The 7,214-nt window shown below is 46.2% G+C and overlaps 1 long non-coding RNA gene across 1 annotated transcript; it reads right to left on the reverse strand.

The window, feature by feature from the left end:
* Positions 1-756, reverse strand: LOC307013801. The gene is made up of 3 exons (XR_013801070.1): positions 457-756; positions 214-281; positions 1-91 (listed from the first exon to the last, which is right to left on the reverse strand). It is a non-coding gene; the product is annotated as an uncharacterized lncRNA (long non-coding RNA).
* Positions 757-7,214: the final 6,458 nt, after the last annotated feature.

Consider the following 7,214-nt stretch of genomic DNA (forward strand, 5'->3'; position numbering starts at 1 on the left):
TGGCGTTCAAACCCGTTTATTGAATGGTTGACGTCAGTATGAGAAACATATATTAATCCTTAATGTCGGAGGGCTGGATTGGCACGCCAACCTAAGGGGGGTGAAAAAAGCGTGATTAGCGATTCTAGTAATTTATAAGCTGTTTAGACTAAGCAATATACATTTCTGTTATATATTTGTCATATCATCCCTGCAGTAGTTATCATAACTCACCTCCCTGTTCTCCTCTCATAGGTCCCAGGTTCCGTCACCGTAAAGACTCCCCAGGGAAACAGCGAGACCTGTTTTATCATTCCGGGTGGGGTTATTGAGCAGGATGGAGGAAGGGGTGGTTTTTTATTGTGTACATTGATGTTTGTTTGTAATATTTTTTCTTTCATAAATTAATTAGGTATAATTGAATTCTCAGCAGGAAACCAATAGACTGTCCACTAAAAGTAAGGAATGAGTCCTTACCCCAAGTGAAGGAGTTCAAGTATCTCTGGGTCTTGATGGGCTTCGAGCAGGACCACGGCAACAGCCCTAGTCACGGTTCATGATACAGAACAATCCTGTAATACTGCAAACCTGCAAGAGGAGGGACACAAAAACTCCGGGGAGCGATGCCCCGGGGGTTGAGTTAGTGATATGTATTAGTGAATGTATAGAGGAAGTCTAAGTGTAGACCACCCTGGCTTATTTGGAGTGCCCTCAGGGGCAAAAGTAAAGGTAACTTTCTGTCTGTCCATTTGGTCACCCGTGTCTCCAATGTAAAGTCCTAAGATTGTACATTTGGAAAATTAAAGTCCCTAACGGGGAGTAAGTGATATGCATTAATGAATGTATACATAGAGAGGAAGTCCAAGCCTATAAGAGCATAAACAAGGGACTGGTCCAAGGTCAGCCCGAGCTAAAGCTGCAAAGAGGACAGAGACCAGCGTTAATACAAGTTGAACACTGTGCACTAACAGAGGATTCCACATCAAACCAGCGCCAAAACTGCCTTCACCACCTCAGACCACCAAAATCACCACGTTGACCACCTCAGCGGTCGTTTGAGGTGGTCAACGCGGTGGTTTTGGCGGTCTGAGGTGTGGTGAACGTGGTTGTTTTGGCGGTCTGAGGTGGTGAAAGCAGTTTTGGCGCCGATTTGATGTAGAAACCTCTGTTAATGCAAGTTGAACACCGTGCACCGTGCTGGTCCATCCCCTTGCAGCTTTAGCTCGGGCTGACGTTGGACCAGCCTCTAGTTTATGCTCTTATAGGCTTAGGCTTCCTCTCTATGTATACATTCATTAATGTGTATCACTAACTCAGCATTAGGGACTTGAATTTTCCAAATGTACAATCCTAGGACTTTACATCGGAGACGCGGGTTCCCAAAAAGACACACAGAAAAGTACCCTCACTTTTGCCCCTGAGTGCACTAAAAATAAGCCAGGATGCTACACCGCCAACACTACCGCGTTCCACACCTCAAACGACCGCCAACACCACCACGTTCACCACCTAAAACGACCGCCAAAGAAAACGCGTTTGCCACCTCAAACGACCGCCAACACCACCACGTTCACCACCTCAAACGACCGTAAACAATACCGCGTTCAGCACCTCAAACGACCGCCAACACCACCACGTTCACCACCTCAAACGACCGCAAACACAACCGCCTTCACCACCTCAAACGACAGCCAAAACTACCACGTTCACCACCTCAAACGACCGTAAACAATACCGCGTTCAGCACCTCAAACGACCGCCAACACCACCACGTTCACCACCTAAAACGACCGCCAAAGAAAACGCGTTTGCCACCTCAAACGACCGCCAACACCACCACGTTCACCACCTCAAACGACCGCAAACACAACCGCCTTCACCACCTCAAACGACAGCCAAAACTACCACGTTCACAAACAACCCCATAACAACCACGTTCAATGCTTCAAACAATGCGTTCAAATCAATCAAACATCAACTTTTTGCAGAGAAAAAACACACTGCAATTCCTGCAAAGACAATACAAATGACAAAATTGACTTACATGAAAATGAAGAATCCATGATGATGTCAGACAGTTTCCCTGTCACTCCAAAGACGTTACGATGGGCTTCGAGATGGACCAGGGCAACAGGCTCTGTCACGGTTCATGATCCAAACCCATCCTGTAATACTGCAAACCTGCAAGAGAAGGGACACCAAAACTCCGGGGAGCGATGCCCCGGGGGTTGAGTTAGTGATATGTATTAATGAATGTATAGAGGAAGTCTAAGTTTAGACCACCCTGGCTTATTTGGAGTGCCCTCAGGGGCAAAATTAAAGGTAACTTTCTGTCTGTCCATTTGGTCACCCGTGTCTCCAATGTAAAGTCCTAAGATTGTACATTTGGAAAATTAAAGTCCCTAACGGGGAGTAAGTGATATGCATTAATGAATGTATACATAGAGAGGAAGTCCAAGCCTATAAGAGCATAAACAAGGGACTGGTCCAAGGTCAGCCCGAGCTAAAGCTGCAAAGAGGACAGAGACCAGCGTTAATACAAGTTGAACACTGTGTACTAACAGAGGATTCCACATCAAACCAGCTCCAAAACTGCCTTCACCACCTCAGACCGCCAAAATCACCACGTTGACCACCTCATCGGTCGTTTGAGGTGGTGAACGCGGTGGTTTTGGCGGTCTGACGTGGTGAACGTGGTTGTTTTGGCGGTCTGAGGTGATGAAGGCAGTTTTGGCGCCAATTTGATGTAGAAACCTCTGTTAATACAAGTTGAACACCGTGCACCGTGCTGGTCCGTCCCCTTGCAGCTTTAGCTCGGGCTGACGTTGGACCAGCCTCTAGTTTATGCTCCTATAGGCTTAGGCTTCCTCTCTATGTATACATTCATTAATGTGTATCACTAACTCAGCATTAGAGACTTGAATTTTCCAAATGTACAATCCTAGGACTTTACATCGGAGACGCGGGTTCCCAAATGGACAGACAGAAAAGTACCCTCACTTTTGCCCCTGAGTGCACTAAAAATAAGCCAGGATGCTACACCGCCAACACTACCGCGTTCAGCACCTCAAGCGACCGCCAACACCACCACGTTCACCACCTTAAACGACCGCCAAAGAAAACGCGTTTACCACCTCAAACGACCGCCAACACCACCACGTTCACCACCTTAAACAACCGCCAAAGAAAACGCGTTTACCACCTCAAACGACCGTAAACACAACCGCCTTCACCACCTCAAACGACAGCCAAAACTACCACGTTCACAAACAACCCCATGACAACCACGTTCAATGCTTCAAACAATGCGTTCAAATCAATCAAACATCAACTTTTTGCAGAGAAAAAACACACTGCAATTCCTGCAAAGACAATACAAATGACAAAGTTGACTTACATGAAAATGAAGGATCCATGATGATGTCAGACAGTTTCCCTGTCACTCCAAAGACGTTACGATGGGCTTCGAGATGGACCAGGGCAACCGGCTCTGTCACGGTTCATGATCCAAACCCATCCTGTAATACTGCAAACCTGCAAGAGAAGGGACACCAAAACTCCGGGGAGCGATGCCCCGGGGGTTGAGTTAGTGATATGTATTAATGAATGTATAAAGGAAGTCTAAGTGTAGACCACCCTGGCTTATTTGGAGTGCCCTCAGGGGCAAAAGTAAAGGTAACTTTCTGTCTGTCCATTTGGTCACCCGTGTCTCCAATGTAAAGTCCTAAGATTGTACATTTGGAAAATTAAAGTCCCTAACGGGGAGTTAGTGATATGCATTAATGAATGTATACATAGAGAGGAAGTCCAAGCCTATAAGAGCATAAACAAGGGACTGGTCCAAGGTCAGCCCGAGCTAAAGCTGCAAAGAGGACAGAGACCAGCGTTAATACAAGTTGAACACTGTGCACTAACAGAGGATTCCACATCAAACCAGCGCCAAAACTGCCTTCACTACCTCAGACCACCAAAATCACCACGTTGACCACCTCAGCGGTCGTTTGAGGTGGTGAACGCGGTGGTTTTGGCGGTCTGACGTGGTGAACGTGGTTGTTTTGGCAGTCTGAGGTGATGAAGGCAGTTTTGGCGCCAATTTGATGTAGAAACCTCTGTTAATGCAAGTTGAACACCGTGCACCGTGCTGGTCCGTCCCCTTGCAGCTTTAGCTCGGGCTGACGTTGGACCAGCCTCTAGTTTATGCTCCTATAGGCTTAGGCTTCCTCTCTATGTATACATTCATTAATGTGTATCACTAACTCAGCATTAGGGACTTGAATCTTCCAAATGTACAATCCTAGGACTTTACATCGGAGACGCGGGTTCCCAAATGGACACACAGAAAAGTACCCTCACTTTTGCCCCTGAGTGCACTAAAAATAAGCCAGGATGCTACACCGCCAACACTACCGCGTTCAGCACCTCAAACGACCGCCAAATAAAACGCGTTCAGCACCTCAAACGACCGCCAACACCACCACATTCACCACCTAATACGACCGCCAAAGAAAACGCGTTTGCCACCTCAAACGACCGCCAACACCACCACGTTTACCACCTCAAACGACCGCAAACACAACCGCCTTCACAACCTCAAACGACAGCCAAAACTACCACGTTCACAAACAACCCCATAACAACCACGTTCAATGCTTCAAACAATGCGTTCAAATCAATCAAACATCAAGTTTTTGCAGAGAAAAAACACACTGCAATTCCTGCAAAGACAATACAAATGACAAAGTTGACTTACATGAAAATGAAGGATCCATGATGATGTCAGACAGTTTCCCTGTCACTCCAAAGACGTTACGATGGGCTTCGAGATGGACCAGGGCAACAGGCTCTGTCACGGTTCATGATCCAAACCCATCCTGTAATACTGCAAACCTGCAAGAGAAGGGACACCAAAACTCCGGGGAGCGATGCCCCGGGGGTTGAGTTAGTGATATGTATTAATGAATGTATAGAGGAAGTCTAAGTTTAGACCACCCTGGCTTATTTGGAGTGCCCTCAGGGGCAAAATTAAAGGTAACTTTCTGTCTGTCCATTTGGTCACCCGTGTCTCCAATGTAAAGTCCTAAGATTGTACATTTGGAAAATTAAAGTCCCTAACGGGGAGTTAGTAATATGCATTAATGAATGTATACATAGAGAGGAAGTCCAAGCCTATAAGAGCATAAACAAGGGACTGGTCCAAGGTCAGCCCGAGCTAAAGCTGCAAAGAGGACAGAGACCAGCGTTAATACAAGTTGAACACTGTGTACTAACAGAGGATTCCACACCAAACCAGCGCCAAAACTGCCTTCACTACCTCAGACCACCAAAATCACCACGTTGACCACCTCATCGGTCGTTTGAGGTGGTGAACGCGGTGGTTTTGGCGGTCTCAGGTGGTGAACGTGGTTGTTTTGGCGGTCTGAGGTGATGAAGGCAGTTTTGGCGCCAATTTGATATAGAAACCTCTGTTAATACAAGTTGAACACCGTGCACCGTGCTGGTCCGTCCCCTTGCAGCTTTAGCTCGGGCTGACGTTGGACCAGCCTCTAGTTTATGCTCCTATAGGCTTAGGCTTCCTCTCCATGTATACATTCATTAATGTGTATCACTAACTCAGCATTAGGGACTTGAATTTTCCAAATGTACAATCCTAGGACTTTACATCGGAGACGCGGGTTCCCAAATGGTCAGACAGAAAAGTACCCTCACTTTTGCCCCTGAGTGCACTAAAAATAAGCCAGGATGCTACACCGCCAACACTACCGCATTCAGCACCTCAAGCGACCGCCAACACCACCACGTTCACCACCTTAAACGACCGCCAAAGAAAACGCGTTTACCACCTCAAACGACCGCCAACACCACCACGTTCACCACCTTAAACAACCGCCAAAGAAAACGCGTTTACCACCTCAAACGACCGTAAACACAACCGCCTTCACCACCTCAAACGACAGCCAAAACTACCACGTTCACAAACAACCCCATAACAACCACGTTCAATGCTTCAAACAATGCGTTCAAATCAATCAAACATCAACTTTTTGCAGAGAAAAAACACACTGCAATTCCTGCAAAGACAATACAAATGACAAAATTGACTTACATGAAAATGAAGGATCCATGATGATGTCAGACAGTTTCCCTGTCACTCCAAAGACGTTATGATGGGCTTCGAGATGGACCAGGGCAACAGGCTCTGTCACGGTTCATGATCCAAACCCATCCTGTAATACTGCAAACCTGCAAGAGAAGGGACACAAAAACTCCGGGGAGCGATGCCCCGGGGATTGAGTTAGTGATATGCATTAATGAATGTATACATAGAGAGGAAGTCTAAGCCTATAGGAGCATAAACTAGGAGCTGGTCCAAGGTCAGCCCGAGCTAAATCTGTAGAGACCAGCGTTAATACAAGTTGAACAATCTGTACTAACAGGATTCCACATCAAACCAGCACCAACTGACTTCGCCACCTCAGACCACCAACACCGCCGCGCTCGCCACCTCATAAACATCCTCCTTCACCACCTCAAACGACGCCAAAACTACGACGTTCACCACCTCAGACCTCCAAAACCACTGCGTTCACCATCTAAAACGAGCGCAAACACAACCACCTTGACCACCACAAACGACAGCCAAAACTACCACGTTCAATGCGTCAAACAATGCGTTCAAATCAATTCAACATCAACTTTTATTAGAAAAAAAAAAAACTGCAATTCCTGCAAAGACAATACAAATGACAAAGTCAACTTACATGAAAATGAAGGATCCATGATGATGTCAGACAGTTTCCCTGTCACTCCAAAGACGTTAACATGGGCTTCGAGATGGACCAGGGCAACAGGCTCTGTCACGGTTCATGATCCAAACCCATCCTGTAATACTGCAAACCTGCAAGAGAACGGACACAAAAACTCCGGGGAGCGATGCCCCGGGGGTTGAGTTAGTGATATGTATTAATGAATCCATTTTAAGGTCGGTTTCGTACTGTCACGGGTAATGAAACAAGCAGGACCCAAATGCAGATATAAACTGAAAATTTCTTTATTTCAAGGTTATGATATATATATATATATATATATATACACACACAATGACAAAACAGAACACTCACGCAGAACTAGTCATGGAACAAGACGAACCGACCAAGACAGACAGAAAACCCAGAACTTAAATACACACAAGACTAATCACACAACAAGACACAGGTGAGGAGGGAGGAGAAAACACA

The sequence above is a fragment of the Notothenia rossii genome (assembly GCF_949606895.1).
Source record: "Notothenia rossii genome assembly, chromosome: 7".
NCBI lineage: Eukaryota > Metazoa > Chordata > Actinopteri > Perciformes > Nototheniidae > Notothenia > Notothenia rossii.